The sequence below is a fragment of the Microtus pennsylvanicus genome, chromosome 13 (assembly GCF_037038515.1).
Source record: "Microtus pennsylvanicus isolate mMicPen1 chromosome 13, mMicPen1.hap1, whole genome shotgun sequence".
Classification (NCBI taxonomy): domain Eukaryota; kingdom Metazoa; phylum Chordata; class Mammalia; order Rodentia; family Cricetidae; genus Microtus; species Microtus pennsylvanicus.
Window position 1 is genome coordinate 15,812,811 of NC_134591.1, and position 20,176 is coordinate 15,832,986.

General features: G+C 36.2%; 1 protein-coding gene across 28 annotated transcripts in view; it reads right to left on the bottom strand.

Annotated features, from left to right (window-relative positions):
- Ptprd (protein tyrosine phosphatase receptor type D) overlaps positions 1-20,176 on the bottom strand; it is a 2,195,185-nt gene that overhangs the window by 1,376,535 nt on the left and 798,474 nt on the right. For all 28 annotated transcript variants that reach the window (XM_075945536.1, XM_075945538.1, XM_075945537.1 and 25 more), the window contains one exon: positions 20,018-20,059. The gene's annotated coding sequence lies outside the window, so the exon portion shown is untranslated. The remainder of the gene's footprint in view (positions 1-20,017; positions 20,060-20,176) is intronic.

Consider the following 20,176-nt stretch of genomic DNA (forward strand, 5'->3'; position numbering starts at 1 on the left):
TCATCCATCTCTTCCCTCTTTTATCTTTTTCCAAACAGGATCTTCATTAGAATAGCATACCTGGCCTTTCTTGCGTTCCTCCAATCCAGAGACTTGCAGAGTCCCTGGGCTCATCCAGCTCCACACCCTCTGGCTCTCAGTGCCTTCCAGCCCTCATCTCTCTGTCAATACCACTGACACCATTCAGCAAAGGGACAAACTCGGTGCTGCTAGACAGCTGTCCAGCTACACTGATGACTAGGCTGGGCACTTTGCTTACCTCACTGGTGGGGCGCTTGGTCATAGTACCCACACTTCTGAATCTGTATTTTCCAATAATTTTTATAATAAAACTACCTATTGACTGCCTTCTGGGTCTTAATACTAAATTGATTGCAAGTTCAGGAAGAGAAGAATGTGGTTTTATTTATTGATCCCTTAAATTCTGAGGGCAGTGACTATAATATAATCCAACACTGGATATCATTATCAGATGTTATTATCAGATCAATCATTGTTTAATAGTCTTGATTCCTCTATGAATCCATAACAAAGCAATGGCATGCATAGAATCTCAAGCATACACGAAGCATCAGAGAATGTCTGACCTTTTAATAAATCATTTCCTTGTTTTAGAAATTCTTCCGAGCAATGTAGGCCTCAGGAAGAATCCTGCATTAACACTCTTATACCCATTTGAAATGTTATAAGACAACAGCTAGGAGTGTTAGTTCTTTGAACAGCTCTAAACTAACTAGTTGTTGCCCTGATTCCCTCTTGTCCACTTACAAAGAAAGAAGACGTAATGAAGGAGTTGCATTCAGTTGACATTAGAAAAAGCTAAGAGAAATTCAAGTAACAAGCAAATACATCTCATCTCACTGCCTATATGAAGTAAAATGTACTCACATGTTATCTCACGTATGTGAAACTATTTACACAGAATTTCATAGACAATAGTTCTGTGGATTCAGAAATGGGAATTCTAATTGGCAAAATGAGGCCTTATATGATTAAATAGAAAACTGATTTAATATAGCACCCTGTTTTACCAACTGTTATTAATTCAAATTGCAAAGTTTTACTATCATGTCGTATCTCTTATCCCTCTCCATAAGGCATACTCTAAATGAAATCAAAAGTGATGATCATTGAAAAGTGTGATTTTACTCCTACAATTATGTACTCATGTACCTATCATTACAATGCTCAAAAACAAAAGAATATAAATGACAATCACTGTAAAAAGAAGATGCTTTTTTTGCTTTACTTCATCAGCAAAGAAATTAAAACATACTTGCAAATAATGAGATTAAGCTTCTATTCTATGGATTCATTAGAAAAAAAAAACTAATAGAGTCTCTTGTGTCAGATGTAAACAAATCATGATCTTACCAAAACTCTGCTCAGGAAACCTAGTTCCCAGGTCTCTCTCTGTGTACCCTGTCCTGCATCAAAGACTCCCCTGAAGGCACTGTAGCAAGTCTTGGGGAGGGTTTGCTAAATCAGAGCATAAACAAAACTGACTTTCCATAATCTATGTACTGTAAAGCCCCAAGATTGCCCACAGACATTGGTATTTTAATGACATGTTTATCAAATACAGTGCTTTCTAGAAAAGTTTCGAGAATAGTGAATTTGGGACATTTCTGACCATCCAACCGAAATCTTAAGATGAGGAAAATCATTAGGAAGAAAAGATCACTTGGCAGCACTGAAGGACATCTGGGACTCAGGGATCGATGGGGCATTCCCATTAGTTCCATCTTTTAAACATCCATCCCTTGTCCCATAGCCTGTCTCCAAAATCCCAGTTTCTGCTTTATTCTACCATCACTTCATATATTAAATAAAAGGCATTTTTATTAATTATATCAATATTAATATATTAAATAAAATAAAGCCCGATTGATTTACAGGTAGTCATTGTCTCCGGGGACACCTTGAAGGAAGGTTAAGCAACATGACAATAGCTTTAGAGACAGAGTTCTAGGAAACATGCTACTTGTTAAGAGTGAGGTTGCAGCTCAGTTATTGTATGACTTCGGAGTGCTGTGTTCCCTCTCTCTAAATGCACTAGAATGACTCATTCTTGAATGGAAATATAAAACACATATACTTATAGCCACAGAGTAAAGCAATCAAAACAATGCTTGCTAGAGACGTTATTAAATCAACATTTATAGGAAAACATTGAACTAAAAAACAAATAAAGAACAAAACAAAAATATCCTCTTTACAGAGATACTCTATAATTGGACTTCCAGATAATATAATAATATACATTAAAATGTATTACATATATAATATATTTCACAGGAATTACATGCATAAATCAATATATTATATTTCCAAGGTGATTTTGATGTCTAGCTTGGTTTCTCTTATTGCTATTTTTTAATTCATGCCATCCTTTGTACACCCTTTAAAATGTTCATGTTTTAAAAATTAGCCTATAATATGTTAGATGTCATTATGAAACTTTTCAGCTAAGTGTTTTGTTACGTTTTGTTAACTAGCACTACTATTTCCTGACTCTTGCCTCCCCCACACCCAGAATCGATTTCAATTTTATAAACCATGTATCCTTTTCCCATCTTTCATTTTTATCACCTAATATTACTTTCTCTTTGTGTCCATTCTAGAATTTTCATTTCACCTACACGTTTATCTGTGTGAGTATATATAAAATTTATTCTGACTTTTTCAATGAGTTTTGATGCCTTCCATGAATCTAAGATGTCACTCAGTGTTGTTGCATACATCATCATTAAATTGATCAAGCACATTTTGTCTGTGTTCAAAGTCCAAGTAATCTGATGTAACATATGTTTTTGTTGCTGTATGTTTGGCTGGGTTTGTTTGTTTGTTTGTTTGTTTATTTATCTATCTATCTATTTATTTATTTATTTATTTGTAGTTCCAAGATAATCCACTAAGCAACACGTGGAGTCATTCATTTACTTTGTTTATATGTAACCCAATTCAGCATGATTGGCTTTTTGACTTTAGGTAAATTAATTCCCTAAACAAATAGTTTGCATTGTGGGCAATTTGAAAATAATAATGATTTGTTGTAGATTAGATTGCAGCTCTCCCATAAAGGTGTAATTTAAGTCCTAACCTACTTGGAACCATATTTCGAAATAAAAACTTACATCAAGATATCAGTTAAAATGAGGTTGTACTGAGTGAAAGTAGTATCATACTGAATGAGAGGAGGTCACACTTAAGTAGGGTAGGGGTCATACTGAAGGAGTGTGGTGTGATACTTTGGTCATACCAAAGGAGGATGGGCTCAGTCCATCCTCAGTCCAATATAACCGCTATTTTTTGCAATTAATACCATGAGAATAAGAGAATACAACAGGAACATCAAGACAGTCATTAGAATGAGGCATCTATAAATGAGAGAGTCCCACAGATTGCCAGTAAGATACTAGTAACTGGAAGAGGGACTTGAGACTCACACCTTCTGAGACCTGAGAACGTGTACACTGGTCAGCATGGAGCTCGAGTCCCTAGGACTTCTCAGTGCGTTGCTGTTCTATAAGCCTCTCAGTGAGGCACAGTGGCTTACAACAGCCTTGAAAAACTATATTCACCTCACAGGGTTTAGGTAAAGTGATTATTAAAGTATGTGACGTAAGATCATAAACATCAAATTAATAACAGTGACAGAACATTTTAAAGACAACCTGTTGGCTATGCATAAACTTCACTTGTTTGGTTCCTCATCTCTATTTTTTTTTAATTCATATGTTGAAATATCCAGGCCTTGAAATGGTAGAAACAGGACAAATTATAAAGGAGATAAATCTCATGTGAGCCAGTGTCTACTAATTGTTTGAATCCCCTGCAAATGGTTTGGCAGAGGAGGATTTTGGAACACTCAGCTAAATTGAAATTTGGGGATTATCTATGAATTTAAAGTATCCATGCCATTTTGGCCCCTATTAGCACAAATAATTGAGAGGAAAATCTTGCCAGTTATGCTTTCTGTAAGACTTAATGCAGGCTTCAATATTTAAGTAACTCATTAGCAGTCTTAAATGGTACCATGGACCAACATTAACGGACATAAGAGATAGCTTTGACCTTCATTTTAGAGATGAGGAAATTGAGGCCTATAAAGGTTACAATGGACTCAAGATTATACCGTTTACATTGGAAAAGCTGACACTAAATTCTTTTGTTGGCTAATTTTCTGCAAGCACCAGGCATGCTTGTCAGGATTCGGCGTTACTTTGAGAATTCAGTGGACCCTTCCCAGTCATCAGACCCACACCTCTGCACATAAAATTGAAGAGCAAACTTAGTAGGAATCTAGATCTGAGAAAATAATCACACCATTACTAAACATTTGCAATAAAGACATCTCAAGAGCTTGCATTTGGGGAAGGGGACAACTGTGGAACAAAGGGCGATTATTTTTGCCCTCAAATTATTAGCTGCATAACACATTTGGAAAAATCTTTTTGTGCTGTTTATAAGATCCATTAAGTGTGACCTGGAAGAACCTTTCTGGAACAAGTCATCAAAGCCCTAGACGAGCTTGGCAATGAGGGTCCCTTCAGATTGAATTCATTTGCATGGTATTTAAAACCATGGAACACTCTGGCCAGCAAGGTCACTGGGGTGGCTGATCTTTGGCATCGCACATGATTTTTTTTGCAAACAGAGAGTGTTCTCATCTCCCACTTAACAGCTGACCCCACTTATATAGAAGCCAGAGCCTCCTTCACCTCTGGGTGCACAGCGCTAAGTAAGCCTTGTGGGAAGAAGTATTAGACTTTTAATATAACAAACTTTGTTTCGTTCCATTTGCTTCCTGCACTTTAGCTGCTTTTGTAAAGGACATTTCCATGTTGCCTGCCTTAAGGACATCCCTACTGTAATTGAGGGACCAACTTCAAATTTGTCCAGAAAGAATCATTCAGGTTCATTTTGTTACTCTGTAGCCTGGAACCAGAACTTTTTAAAAGACATTCAATAACACCAGTGCAGGGACCCCTCTGGATAACATATCAATTTGTATTATGAAGTGAATTATGTCTGGACCCACCAGAGCTGTTATAGTTAAATGTCTGCCAGTGTTTCCATTCTATTTTGAGGGTTTTCTTCTCAGTTGCAAAAATACCCTTTAGGCTGAACTGTACCAGGCCAGTTTGGGAGATGACTGTTCCCTCTGTGTAGTTTTAGTGTTTGAAAATGTTAGCGACCTTTTATATTTGCCCGCATACATTTCAAAATAAAAGTTTAAGTATTGAAGTTTATGAGCTCCAAAACAGATGGAAGATTTAGTGAGGGGAGCTCACAGGATTCAAGGTCATATGTTTGAATGGGATCCACTGTTCACCTTGAGGTAACAAAAATTTGAAAATAATGGTCCAATCATGGACATTTTTATCTTCCATGGGAGAGACTTAGAACTCCTTTGTGCATACTTCTATCTGTGCTCTGAATTCATGTAAATTATGCTCACCACTCAAAAATAAACCTTGTTCAAATCTCCCATTTTCTGAGAAGACACTCTGCATTCTCACAGACAGGGTCTGGGGACACAGGGAGTCTTCTCCTCACCTTGCTTTCCACACAACTCTAATACAGAATTATCATATTATACAATTTTTCTGTCTTTATGTTCCTTTACCATACTACAGAGATTGAGGACAAAGACTGTGCTTTGTTTATTCTCACAGACTCAGTAGAGATCTATTATATGCATGAATAGATGGATGGAATAAATACTAATTATGAAATAAGAATACTGAAAAGAAACTTGAAGAACAAGAAAAGTCATTTTTCAAAAAAGCACAGAATTAAGTTAGGTGTGTCATGCTTTGTATAGCAGAAGCATAAAAACAGATGTAGCAAAATCTCTGTGAGTTTGAAGCCATTCTCGTCTACATAACACTTTCATGGCTAACATAAATCACATACTAAGATCTGACCTCATGAGAGAGAGAGAGAGAAAGACGGGTATTTTTCTAACATAATTATACATTATATTTTAAACTCTCTAGTATTCAAATATATTGTACTTCCCATAATAAATTTCATAGCAAATTTGATAACTTGTATATTATTCAAAGAAGAGATAATGGAAGCAAAATAAATAGAATCTCTGATTATTGTTGAGAAACATAGTGACCAAGGAGCTGGGTGATGAAATGTTTGTGCTGACTGACATACTGACTCTGTGATCCTTTTCAAGATACTTAATGTCCCCATGATTCAATTTCTCTGCAAATAGTGATAAGTAGTATCAGCTCCTGTGTGCTTCTCAGGGGTGTTCTGAGAGAAATCAGTTAGAAAGACAAAGGGACAGTCACAGATACAAACCTAAACTATGTTCTATATAATTAAACATCACAGTGTTGTTGCCCTCTGGATGCTGAATCATTATTTACTGCTTGCAGGTCTATTTGTGAAAAAAAAAAAAAACTATTGTAATATTGTGAAATATAAATGGGACGTTTAAGTCATCTTGTTATGTGAATTCAGTATCCACTTTACATAGAAAAGTAATGAAACCATGTTTGTTCAGCCATTCTGCATCTGGTATTTGGGGCAATCCCTATGGTTAACGTGATGTGCTGAGTTAAAATTACTGGAAAGCAGCTGTGTCTGCAGTGGTCAACTGAGGAAACACGGTACTGATGTGCAGAAGCTGCGCTGTTGCAGGTCCAGAGGCTACTGAGATTTATCTTGGGCCAGTGTTAGTCCCCTGGATAGCTGTCCATTGCCCACCTCTGTGTCTGAACTAACATCCTGCAGCTTCTAGACTAAAAACCTCCTGAAATCTACTAATTTAGCAGAGTACTAGCTTTTACCAAGCCAATAGTTGAGAATGTCATGAGCTAGCTTTTTGGGATAACAGAACATATTCCCTCATTTTGTTGTAATTCTTTCCCTGAGGTACCCACCAATGAACTTTAAACTTGCCTTGATTTATGATTCTCATTGTTCCATAAAACTGTAAAACTCCATGAAATTGCTTCCACATTGGAACATGGAATCTTGGGTAAACTAAATATGTGTTTCCAGACCATAGTAGACAAAAATGTTTCCAGAATAAAATATCTCTTATTCTCTTTAAGATGAGGACAGTTATCCACATTGACCATGGATAAACTGCTGTACCCCCCCCCCCCCAAAATCTTTCAATACATTTTCAAGGAAACATACTAAAACGTAAAATCGGAAGGAACTGATTGGAGGAAATTTGCTTTCCATAATTGCAAGTGTGCATGATAGGCACTGATGATGCTGACGTGTGAAGGATGAGAACATGGCTACCTAAGTGGCTGCCAGCCCAAACTTACACCAAAGCATGCTTACCTTTCCTCCTCTTTGAACAATAACGACTATGTTACATTTGACAAATGCGTATGAGAATTAGAAATGAATCATTATTCTTTCAAAGGGGAAAAGAAAGCTTAGGCAAATTGGGGTAGATTCAAATAAAAAGCTCTGAGAAAGGTATTAACAGCCGGAATTTGTTGAGCATCAACTCAAAAGTCATTTGTATCTACAAGAGAATATTGTGAAGCTATTTTGTTCTGTTTTCTCCAATTTTGTTTTATTTTTTGACAAAAAAAATCAACTTGCATTTTTCTTACTGAAATTATCAAGAAAAACTGAATAAAAATTTAATAATAGGATACTGTTGTCCTATTTATCTCTTGTCAATAAAACAGCCCCTTGTTTTGTTTAGGGTTTGCATTATCATCTAATCATGTGGAGACTTCAAGAATAATAAAAAGAATAGAGAAGCAAATGAAAACCCCTTGGATTCTCAGCATCACAATTACTGATCCCATCTTAATGGATGCTTTTTCAGAGCTATACATTCACTATAGAATTCTTACATATATTAATACCTGCAATTAAATTTACATATACTTAAATAAATATAAAAATGCACTTACAGTTTCTGTGTTATATTTTAAAAGTTTTTACTTGCTTGTCCATGTCAATGACACTTTTTAAAAATCTTGCCATCTTGAATACTAAGGTATCAACTGGAAAACAACTAGACCTCTCCTACAGCAGCTCAGCCATCTGCCTGCCATTTAGCTCCTTTATTCTCACCTGGAAGTAATACATCTCCCTCGCAGTATCTAAACTCCTCTTAGTTTTGGAACAGCGGCACCTAGGATATTATTTTCTTCCCTCGACTTCTACCTGTTCTGAATCCTAGTGTCAATAAGTCACTTTCCCCAAAATCATTACATCTAGATAAACTCAGATAAACTTGTTTCTCCCTGTGAGATTTCTGGTGTTGCAGAGAGACATGTGAGGTTCCTTAGAGGACATGTAAGCCAAAGTGATATGGAATATCCTTCTGTAGATACTTGTTGCTTTTATTGGTTGATGAATAAAGCTGTTTCAGTCAATGGCTTAGCATATTAAAGCGGGTGGGAAGTTCAAGCCAAGATACAGAGAGAGAGGAGGGGGGAGAGAGAGAGAGAGAGAGAGAGAGAGAGAGAGAGAGAGAGAGAGAGAGAGAGAGAGAGAGAAGGGGGAGTCAAGGAGATACCATGTAGTGACCAGGGAAGCAAGATATGAGATATCAAGCGACGAGCACTGTGGTAAAATATAAACTAATACAAATGGGTTAATTTATGGTTAGAGCTGGCAAGTAAGACACCTAAGCCATTGTCCAAATAATTATAATATACATATAGATAGCCTTTGAGTGGTGATTGGGGAACAGGCAGACAAAGAGAAACTGGCCTAGTGGGACCAAACAAGACACAGAAAATTCTCTGTTTACATATTCTACCCAACATGGGGCTAACACGTATGGCCCACCACCCACTCTGTTCTAGGTACTTGTAGGTCCCCTCAGAATCAGGAGGAAAGTAGTTGAGAGCATACTTGTAACAGCATTTTTTGCATGACCAAGGGGCTGCATCAGGTCTTCTGGACATACACAGGCAGGAGAGCAGGGCAGATTCCCACCAAGATACCCATGAGCATTACTAGGTTGCAGTGTGCTGCATCAGATTTTGCTTTTACTCAGGCTATAAAGGGTTTATGTGCTGCATGGTGCCTCCCAGGGTTGAGGTGGTGAGCATGACTCCCATCCTATGGTCCCAGAGGTGGCAGTGAATAGTGAACATTCCTCTGCCTTATTGAAAGGCTAAGAGAGGCAGAAGGTGGAGTGAGCATCCAGGGCTACTGTACTCACACTGCTTACCCTGGTCAAAAAAGGATTTCAGATGCACAATAGGACAGATTCAGACACAAAAAACTTCTGAACAGGTCACAGCATGTTTGATAAATGTTCATAGGTTTGGGAAAGAGAAAAGAAGGAATAGAAACCGTCACAGATTAAAATAGTGATCTAAAAATCCTTAAAAAGGAATAGAGTAATAAAATATATGCATATTAAGCCTCATAAAGATGAAAAATATACAGAGTCTGAATTATATATATTATTGTGTTTCCTCTGAATTTTCTGACTACAGAGAAACATTTGATTCTTGGGGATGCTAACCTAAACCAACATGTATATATATATGTATATATGTATGTGTGTGTATGTATGTATATATATATATATTTAAAGCCATTTTGACTTCAAAATTTGAGTTTAAGGATATGTTATTTTGGAAAAGAGTTTCTGCTTTTGTCTCCACAGAAGACAGAAAGCTGTTAATTCCTTAGCAGCTAATATGTTATTTAATCCAGTAAGATATCCTGAAGTGATGACACAGGTAGTCCAGCACTAATGACAGCTTCAGCACTGCTGGCTGGGATGGAACAACCACAGAGGATACCTCATCAAAGGCCTGATTAACAGCATCCCACTCAGCACATAGTAGTCTAAAAAACTACTTCCAAAATTCCCAAATACTTTATAGATGTTTGTTTTCATTTAAAGGGGGTTGGTTTATCTACTTTATATAGTTAGATAGATAGATAGATAGATAGATAGATAGATAGATAGATAGATGATAGATAGACAGATGATAGATAAATAGATAGATAGATAAACAGATAGAGAGATACAATGCATAAATTCCACTTAATTTTGTCCTGATGATGGTCAGTTCCACAGTGAGTAGATTTGATATCAGTGCAGAAAAATGGAATTAAACCTAGTTGGTTCTAAATCTAATATTCTTAAAAAGAAAATACTACTTATCATGTAGTTATATTGATTTGATATTTTTCAGTATTCAGCATTACTGTAGTTTTACTACAGAATTTAAAACACTTTTCTATTAGATTTGGTAAGTAGTATTTGTCATTCCATGTTTTTATGGAATCATTTAAACTGCTGTGTGTCTAGGAGAATATGCTTTATAAAAGGTCTTTGCGGAATCAACAATCAAAAGAACATTTCTTACATAATTATTTAACTTTGATGGTATTCTCAGTGTGTCAACAAGGCACCAGACCACTTTAAGTCACACAGTAAATATGGGCTTTGTTTACTTAGATTTCTTTCATGATAATTTCCTTAGCAATTGTTTACAAATGAGAATAAACAAACTGACAAGGAAACTTTCATCTTCCATTGTGCATGTGAAACAATATAATATTTACTCTTCATTTAAATCTGTACAAATGGAAATTCTGCTACACACACATTAAACTGTTTAGATTTCATGATTAAAACCAAGTGGTAAGAGAGTGTCCTTTTGGCATCTGCAGCTGTAACTGCAGTTACTGGACTTACAATAGCTACTAGAGGAATGAAATATATCTGGAGATAGAGACTTTTAGTATAAATTTTATGGATTAATCTTCTTTCACTTATCTTTCTATTACAAAAGACAATTTCAGAAAGGCTTAAAGTTGAAAAGCCAGAGCATAATTTATTATAAAATCATTACCTTCTCCTTGATAAAAAAAACAGATTATTAGACAAACTTTTTCCTTACATATCTAAAGCTGATTACTATAATTTCATAGAAAGAATGTGGGTTTGGAGTCCATTACACCATTTAACTGATATGTATTTACTACTGTGCTTTATGACTCAGTTTCCACATTTAACTGGAAACCTTGTTCTCCATTGTAATTTCCCGAAGAGTACATAAAAAGTTATATCTCATACTTCCAAAAACACATTGTCCACCCTGCTCACTGTGACCACAACCCTGTCACCCTGTCCCTCCAGGCCAAGGCTGTGGCTGTTATCCAGCTTCTCTCCTTCAGGCATAGTCTAGGAAGTGTTTGAAACTAGTTCTTGGACACTCTTACTTAATTTCTTCAAAATTTAGTCTTTTTAATTTATAATTCTAAGAAACTCAATAGTGCTTGTGTTTGAATAGAGCCTACTTTGGAGGTTGTGGGTAAGTCTCCAGCATTGCTGGGAAACGTTCCAACTTACCCACTAGATATATCCCTTGTGGAGCCTAATGCCTTAGTCTGTGTTTAAACCACACAGTGTTTACCTCAAGAGAAAATGTAGCACAAAAAGTCATTCTTCTACTTAATGTATCTTTTTCTAATGATAGTACTGTTAGCAAACCTACCAACCACTTCCCTGAGAAGACAACAGGCATTAGTACATCACTCATTTCTGTGAAATTACTTTCCATGGGGTAAGGCTTACTTTTTTTTTATTTGAGGCATGTATATTATTGAAAGAAATATATAAACATGCAGCTTCACTCAAGAAGTGTGTCCTCTGGTTTCCTGAGAGAGAAACTGATATGGGATGGGACATGAAGTCAAAGACAAGTGTGAGTCAGAACTACTATGTCATTGGTCTGTTCCTTTCTGAGTCTACCAGATGTACTCTTCATGCAAGGACTCCCACACCGTGACTGTCAGAGGTGTCCTGAAGCACACACCATCTGACACAGAGAGACAGAGTCAGAGAAGCAGTAACAAGTACACACTGGTCTAAGTGCACAGACATTTGCCGAAAGGAGTTAGTGAAATATTGATATCCCCACACTGTGCCTTACCTAGGCCTAGACATATGCCACCAGAAAGAGGACATGATGTGAAAAAGAAATCTTCCCCATTTCTGCTCCCCTATGGCCCTTGCTCACTCATCCACATCACACTCACCTTTATAGACCTCGAGCATCTCAGGGCACTCACTCTAGCCTGTACCTCACAGAGGAAGACTCACAACAGTAAATATAACTAGAACTCCTTCCAAATAAAAATATAACATTTTAGTGATATTAAAATGTTTGAAGAGCTGTATAATTTCAAATGAGATTAAGATACCAAAAATATGATTAACATAGAAAGGAAACAGATTTGCCATAATGTGTTATTCAATTAAAAACAAAGTGTCATATGTATTTTATAGCTTTAATATTCAAGCTCTTTACCAAAATATTTTGATGATCTTGACAGGAATAATAGTTTTTCAAAGCAACTCATCCTTTTGTTTGTACATATCTTGTGTCAGTCTTGACAGTCATGTTTCTTACAACTTTCTAGATGTTTGATCAAGCCTGGTTCACTGTGATATTGTAGCAACAGGTACACAGTCCAAGCTGGATTTGAGCGAGTTGGAAGGGATACTGGCTGCCAGCTAGAGCACTTTACAATTGATGAATATGTACTGTTTGAATCAATCTCTGCTCCTCTTCTCTGCTTTTGTAGCTTTTGGCTGTCTTTTAGGCATTCCCACAACTCAGAAATCACAGTACTGATGAAAATAGAAATTGGAGGTGTCTTAGGGTCCCTGATACCTTGAATGAACTTCTGTGCTTTTCAGTTGAATAGCTTTAAACCATGAGTACTCTCAGTCAGTGCTTTAAAGCTCAGAGAAGTCAGTATTGGCAAATGTCAGTGTTTTCCCAAGTAACTGTCAGTATGTTTCTATGATAATATGCCTGTTTCTAGAGTTCCAGACACCCCAACACTTTTAACTCCTCTAGTCTGTTGTGGGACAATGGTTTGTATTCTGTGAATTACATTTTAAATAAATGCTAATTGACCAGTAGCCAGGCAGGAAATATAGGTGGGACAACCAGACAGGAAGTAGAGGCAGGTCAATGAGAACAGGAGAATTCTGGGAAAAAGGAAGTCCTAGTCTGCAGGTGTAACCCAGCCACAGAAGAAGCAAGATGTGATTGCCTTGCCGAATAAGGTTACTAAGCCATATGGATAACATAGACAGGAATAATGGGCTAATAAAAGTTGTAAGAGTTAATAAGAAGTCTGAGCTACTAGGCCAATCAGTTTATAACTAATTTAGACCTCTGTGTGATTTCTTTGAGACTTAATAATTGCGGGAACTGGGTAGGACAGAAAACCTTAGTCAACACCAGTCCATTGTACATTTATACATGTTAACCTACTTTTGCCAAAAAAAATGCTCAAATTACTCAAGAGCAAATACTTCCTATTCCCAGATGTCCCAGAAATGGGTAATGTTACTGCATGAACTTAATTTTCTTGCAGTCCTTAAGGGAACAACTACTTCTGAAGCTTCTATCTATCCTTATAAGTAGCCTGCATTATAGTTTATGATTATACAAGTTCTCTTGCCCTGTTTCTGTAAAGACCACACACACACACACACACACACACACACACACACACACTCACACACACACATACACACACACACTGATCCTGCATTAAAAACATCATCCAAGCTTTCAAATGACAGTCTAGTAAGTTTAGGTACTTTTCAAAAAACACATACCTCCTACTTTGTGAAACATAAATGGGTAAAATTTCCCAAATCTTTAAATTCTGAAGTTTTGCTGTTGTTGGGGTTTATTTTTTGATTTTTTTGTTTTGTTGTTGTTGCTGAAAAATTCCTTCATGACCAATAGAACTGATCCTTGAAATCCCTAAATTATTGAAAACAACTGATAATGCCTTTGGTTGTCTAACAAAACTCAATTCCAAGACGCTGTTGCTGAAGCCATCACAAACCTCAGCTGAAGCACACTGAGATATTAAGAGGTATCTGAGTTAGAAGTTTCCTGATTGTCAGCATTCACGGTGCCAGAAAGTGCCTTGCATATTGCTGAGGGAGCAAAGTTATCAATTTTTCTATCAAGCTGTGGGCCCTAGGATGTATAATGATTAAAATAACAACCTGTCTAGCATGTTGTGCCTATTGGTGCAATCATGAGATCACTACTATAGGAGTAACCAATCACTTTTAAACCTAAGATCTGTTCCATAAGAGAAAATTCAACCTTGATAGTTTAAAGATTGTCATTACCAGTAATGAGGAAGCTTAAAGGGCTCAGAAGAGAACCTACTACTGATGTTTTTCTAAATGGAAATGATATTAAACTGTCTTTTAAAGGTTTATAACAATAATTAATGTCACTCTCAACCTAAACAATAAAAGTTTATTTTTTTGGAGTAAACATTGGTTAATGCAGACTTATAATCTGTCAAAGTGTGGAAAGAGACTGTGGAGTGCTTTAGCTCTAAATGTGTCATCTATCTTATTACTTAATTCCAGGGTTTAAAGAGCATTGTAGAAGAGGAAATAGAAAAAAAAATGAAAGAGAGTTTGGGCAGGGTTTCTGTGGAACAGTGTCTTCTTATCTTGACATGGCCATTGTAAATATGAATTCAATGCAGCATCTAGGTCTAACCACACAAGACTTCTGTGGAACAATGCTCTAGTACATTGTAAAGAGTTGACACTTACATTAGTTTAAAAAAATGCTAATTGGCCAGTAGTCAGTATTTTGGGCAACCAGACTAAGAGAAATCTTGGAAAAGGTAAGGCAGAGACAAAGTCACCAATCAGACACAGAGGAAGTAAGATGGGAATATCTGACTGAGAAAAGATACCAAGCTGCATGACTAAACATAAACAAAAAAAATGTGTAAATTTAAGTTTTAAGAGCTAGTTAACAATAAACCTGAGCTAATAGGCCAAACAGTTTATAATTAATATAAGACTCTTTGTGTTTTGGGGGGATTGAAAGACTGTGGGATGCTGAAACATAAGCTGCCATCTAACAATGGCACTAAATGTGGGGCAGGAATTTCCATGTAAAGATGGAGAAATATTTTTTTTTAAAAAAAAAAGCATTCTGGACAGAGTAGAACATAGTCAATCTCAACTTCTTGATAACTGTGTATTTTTCTGATAGGCTCTGTTTGTTGGCAATGAATAGAGATGTGGCTCCTTTAAGAGTGACTTCCTAACTCAACTTTAGAGGCAAAAACCTTGCAACTCTTTTAGAATCTTTGATTCTAAACACTTAAATGGTGGTTATGCACAGCCAGTGTCAGACTTCTTGGTGGTTGCATGGTTCTAAAACTCCACAAAACTGTGACAATAAATCTGACTCCCACCTGTATCTCTACCATTAAGATAAACTCTCAAAAAACTAAGGAATTGGGTGGAGACAGTCAACAAAGCCACAGCTTTAATTCTAGCCATAATGCTTAGCAGATTAAGGACTCATGTAGTCAGAAAAAGATAGAGATATATAGCAAAGACAGATTCAAATGGGGAGAAAAAAAACTTCTAAATTGTTTACAGCGTTCTTGAAAATATATGAAGCCTTCGAAGAGAAAAGAAAAAAGGATAGATAAAGTCCTTTAAAAAAAGAAATAGAGTAATTGGGTATAGTGGCACAAGCCTTTAACCCCAGCACTTGGGAGGCAGAAGCAGGCAGATCTCTTTGAATTTGAGGTCACCCTAGTATACAGCGTAAGTTCCAGGACAGCCAAAGATACACAGAGAATCCCTGTCTCCAAAAATCAAAAATTAAAAATAAAAATGAAAGAAATAGTGTTTTTTTTTTTAAAAAGCCATGTTAAGATGGAAAATACACAGAAAATCTGGATACTTTATGTTATTGTGTTGCCTTGCATTGCTTGACTGCTGTGGAAGGAGCAACAGCTGCTGAAAGACTTTTGGTTATAAATGCTGCTGGATTAATCCAACATATATATTTTGAAAATGCCTTGACTTCAAAATTTAAGTTAAAAGACATGTTACTATGGAAAAGAGGTTTTGCTTTTTTTTCCATAGGAAATAAGAAGCTATGGATTCATCCTCTGTAAGAAAATTAGGTTTGATCAAGGAAGATGCCCTGAAAAATCTCCAATGGGAATGCATGGCCCAATGGTCCAATGTTTCAGAACACCTCTGTTGCAGTTCCCTCTGAGTTCTACATCCAGAACAGGCTCAAGACTGCTGGCTGAGATGACCCAGGCTCACAGAATACTTCAGTCTGGCCTTGACCATAATCCTAAATTTTCTTTCTAAGATGATTATTAGAGGCCCCAATCAGCAAAAAGTAGCCTAGAAAACTACACCTACATTCTGAAAAAAAAATAGGTTATGGATAATTGCCTTTATTTAGAGTGTTGGTTACAAGTTTCTATGGATAATGATTAGGAAAGGAAGCTAAATTCACAGTTCTTGTTTCGAAAAGAAAATAAGGAAAATGCTGTGGAATAATGCTTTTGTACAATGTAAATATTTGCCATTCATATTATTTTTAAAAAGTGCTGATAGATCAGTAGCCAGGTAGGAAATATAGGCAGAACAGCCACACTAGGGCAATTCTTGGGAGAGGAAAGGCAGAGACGAAGTCACCAGTCAGATACAGAAAAAGTAAGATTGAAATAGCTCACTGAGAAAAGGTACCAAACCACATAACTAAAAAAGATAAGAATTATGGGTTAAGTTGTAAGATCTAGTTAACAGTAAGCCTGAGCTAATAGTTCAAACAGGTTATAATCAATGTAAGCCTCTGTGTGTTTCATTGGAACTGAGCAGCTGTGGGACCCAGCAGGATATAAACTTCTGTCTACACAAAACCTTCACAAGGTTGGTCCTTTCACATTTGATCATGCATAAAAGAAGAATCTAGGTGGCCCTGGCCTTCACTTAGGCATTACAGCCAGATAGTTCATAGGTAACAGAAAGGGTGTATATTGGGATTTTCAGTGGTATAGACCCTGTTAAAGTGCTCTTATTCTAATAAGTATTCTCTACTCCTGAAAGAATTCATAACAAAACTCAGTATATTAAAAAAACAATAAATAAAGCATATCAAGTTAAGAGAGAACTTATGGGAAGAAATTTTCCCTGGAAGAAAGAGCAGGGTAAAAGCGAGCTAGGGAGAAAAGGATGGAAATGACCAAAGTTCAGTCAATATATGCAGAACATTGTCTGTGAGTTAAAAAATAATCCATTCTTCAACCCATTTCACTTCTTGAGGATGTAGTCATGAAGGTCAAAGATGCTGTTAAGATCTCACTTAGAAATATCCTCAGCAAAACATCTGTTTTCATTGCTCACAAATTCAATCTTTTATAAAAGTACATTACACAATTCAGCCAAGACCAGAGTATATTTTCCTGAAATTTTTTAAAAAAAGCATGCTGAGGCTGCACCAAAGCCACACATATCTCCACTCTATAGCTCTAAGGTCTCCAAGCTTCTTTCTAACCTTAATTTCCAAAGCCCCTCATGCTTTAGGCAGTATTCACAATAGCACCTCATTTTGATATCAATCTGTGTTTTAGTCCAGACTGCTGTAATGAAATGCCATGTACTGGCTGGTAGGAACAACACAAATTTCTTTCTCACTGTTTTAGAGGCTGAAAATCTAAGACCTAGATACAAACAAGATGGACTTTATTCAGTGCCCCTTCTCTGGCTTGTAGGTGGCAGAAAAGACTTTTATTCCTCATGTTGGATGCTATCTGCAAAAATTCTACTTTATTTCTAACTCTAATTTTCTATGAAAGGCCTTTATTAAATGTAATCAAAATGGTGGCAAATGTTCTTATATATAAATGTATAGAGAGATACAATTATGCTCAAACAGTGAGCTTTTTCTATATTGCTAAACAGACTGCTATTGATTTAGTAACTTATGGTATCCCAAATTAATCATCTTGCAGATTCATGAGTTTGGCCAAGAACGGCTTCCTTAGGTGCTTTGCAAGTCAAATATCAAGGTGCTACCTAGGTAGAGTCTCGTCTGGATTGTTTAGCAATACATCCACTTCCAATTTATTTCATTGTTGTCAGGGTTTAGATCCTTTTCAATTGTAAGACTAACGACCAGGGCCATTCTCAGTATGAGGTAACCAAGTCAAGTGTTTTCTTTGTTCATTAGTCATATAATTTTATCCAAGACCATCTCATGCCCTGTGGTAAGGACTAGATAATTTCATTTTGACTTACAGTTACTTGCCAAGGGTTTCATAGTTAGAAGTCACAGCAATATTTAAAACCCAGGAAAATACCATTTCAAGTCATGACCCCCAACACCAGCCCCAAATATTCCTTCTATCATGACAACTCCCTAGAATTTATTCTAGAAAACATCCTAGCCTTCAAATTGTTGTCAGAAAGCCATTCTTGAACCTATCATGAATGGATAACTCTAAACAGTCCTGGCAAACAGAGTGAGTCTGTTTATTATACATGACACTGAGAGTCTTTGCATTGTGCTATTTGATTTGTTCCTTGTCAAATGTCAATTCTGTAAAGCCTCTACAGAAATTTGTGTCTGAACCCATTCATTCCTCATCAGGCATTGCTCATAAACTAGAAGATTAACTTTAGATAATACAAAGTCACATCAATCCCTAAATGATGACTAAAAATGCATTGAGGGGCTAAAGAATGCTTAAAATTTAAAGCATATAAAACTAATCACATGTTCATTTATAGAATACTTCAGTGCTCATAGAAAAGAAACAGGATGAACACATACACTATGTTTTAGTCAAATGAAATTATAATCTGTACCTAATTGCATTTCCTTAAATACTGTGTTTGCGCAAAAGTCCTGTCAAGCATAATGATAATATATATTTATACATATATGTATACACACACATTTTCTCACACTTACAAACCAATACCCAGTTTTTCTTTCAAAATAAAATTGCTTTATTGCAGAGTACTGTCTCACCAATTCACTTCTAGAGATATAACCCTAAAGGGTTGTAGTGGACTCTGATGATTTAATGAAATTAGAAAGGTACTGGGAGTGCACCAGAGTCTCTTTAAGGTTTACTCAAGTCCAGGGTAAACTTGTTTCTCTACCTTGTCTGAGGACTCACTTAAGACTGCCCCAGCAAGATTTAGTTGAAGTAAGTGTTCCCTTGGTATTTCCTTTGGAGAAAAGTTCTAACCCTTGATAGCTCTTATGTGCAAGATTCAGTCTTCAATTTTCATCCCAGGCTACTACCGTTCTCAAGTGTGTACGTGTCCTGTTCTTCACAAACAGGTTTTCCTCTATACTCATTCTATGTGTCTCCATCTAAATGGAGTATGTGTAGTGTAGTATGGTGGTTATCATATTTGCTACACATTTCTGTAAGCATACTCAGTCTTCTGACGTTGAGACATTGTATTGCCACTTATGAATTTCATACCAAAACCATACCTTCAAGTTACAAAAAAAAACCCACAATGCCTTAAGTTTATGCTTTTGTATTTGGACATATTTCTGTGGATTGTGGGTTGGACTCACCCTTGTCTTTGGATTCTGTTATTATGTTTTACTCTCCTTGATGGGTCTGATTGCAGTAGATGCTAAAGCTTTCTTAGCATTCCAGTATGAAAGGACTGACACTAGGAACTCGCTTTCCACTACTTCTTACCTCTCTTATAGTGATTTATGTACCTTTTACTGAGCAGTGGATGTTAGGTTTCCTGAATATTGCAGTTTTCAAACTGATTGATAGTTTTAACTAATTTTTCACTGAAAATCTGGATACATCTTAGTAATAATTTGGATACATATATTCTCTTTTAAGTAATATATTACCAGTGTCATTAAAGATAGACCTCCAGAAACCTTGGAACCGTTTCATTGTATTATTGATAGGACATCAATAGTATCAGCTTGATAGACTCTTTGAGTCTTTGTTAGTGTTTGTGAGGATTAAGACTTTTGGTAACTCAACAATGTTTTTTTTTCTGACTATTAGTCTTCTGATTTCCTCTTAAATATATTCTACAAGATGAAAGAGGACATCATCTGCTACTTTTGATCATATTAGAATCTTTTTAACCATACAGCATTAATATAATTATGAGAACCATTCACTTGTGTACATAGAGAACGAGAATCATACACACCTTCATCCAAGGCACTTTCTGCTGTGGTCTCAGGACAGGAACCTAATGAAAAGGAAAAAAAAGAGATTGTTCAATACCAATACATAAAACTAAAACTTGATTTAAGCTTTAATCTGTAATTGCAATATATATATCTACCTACCTATTAACTTTAAAAGA